General features: G+C 66.2%; 1 protein-coding gene across 2 annotated transcripts in view; it reads right to left on the minus strand.

Annotated features, from left to right (window-relative positions):
• The window catches only part of NLGN2 (neuroligin 2), a 29,596-nt gene extending 28,948 nt beyond the window's left edge, over nt 1-648 (minus strand). The window contains exon 1 of one of the 2 annotated variants that reach the window (XM_048833838.2): nt 507-648. The gene's annotated coding sequence lies outside the window, so the exon portion shown is untranslated. The remainder of the gene's footprint in view (nt 1-506) is intronic. The other variant, XM_048833837.2, reaches the window with a different exon arrangement.

A 648-nucleotide genomic window follows, 5' to 3' on the forward strand; every position in this document is an offset into this window, starting at 1 on the left:
AGGCCGGGAAGAAAGGATGGAGACAGGGGGAAATGGAGGGATAGGAGGCAGGGAAGAAAGGATGGAGACAGGGGGAAATGGAGGGACAGGAGGCAGGGAAGAAAGGATGGAGACAGGGGGAAATGGAGGGACAGGAGGCCGGGAAGAAAGGATGGAGACAGGGGGAAATGGAGGGATAGGAGGCCGGGAAGAAAGGATGGAGACAGGGAGAAATGGAGACGAGCCAGGAGAGGGAAGGGGGGACGGATGGATGGAGGTGGGGGGGGAGACAGGGGATGGGGAAGACCGGGACGGAGGAAGATGGGGGGATGGAGAAGACCCAGGGGAGGGAAGGGGAGATGGGGGGGTGGATGATCGGGGGAAGGGGTGACAAAGGGGTGACAAAGACAGATGTTGGGGGGCAGGGAAGGGGGGGACAGATGACGGGGGAACGGCGAAGGATGGAGAAGACCCAGAGGACAGGGCGGGGGGCCGCATTTCCCTCCCCCCCCCGCACCCCCTCTTACCTCTGCCAGCTGCTGCAGGCCGGGGGCCCCCCTCCCTCCCCGGCGGGCCCCCCCTGGCCGGGTCTAGCGCCGAGCGAGGCTCCGCATCTCCCAGAGCATCAGGCAGCGGCCATGGGGTGGGTGGGGGCGGGCGTGTGGGGGG

This window comes from Caretta caretta, chromosome 28 (genome assembly GCF_965140235.1).
Source record: "Caretta caretta isolate rCarCar2 chromosome 28, rCarCar1.hap1, whole genome shotgun sequence".
In the NCBI taxonomy this organism is placed as follows: domain Eukaryota; kingdom Metazoa; phylum Chordata; order Testudines; family Cheloniidae; genus Caretta; species Caretta caretta.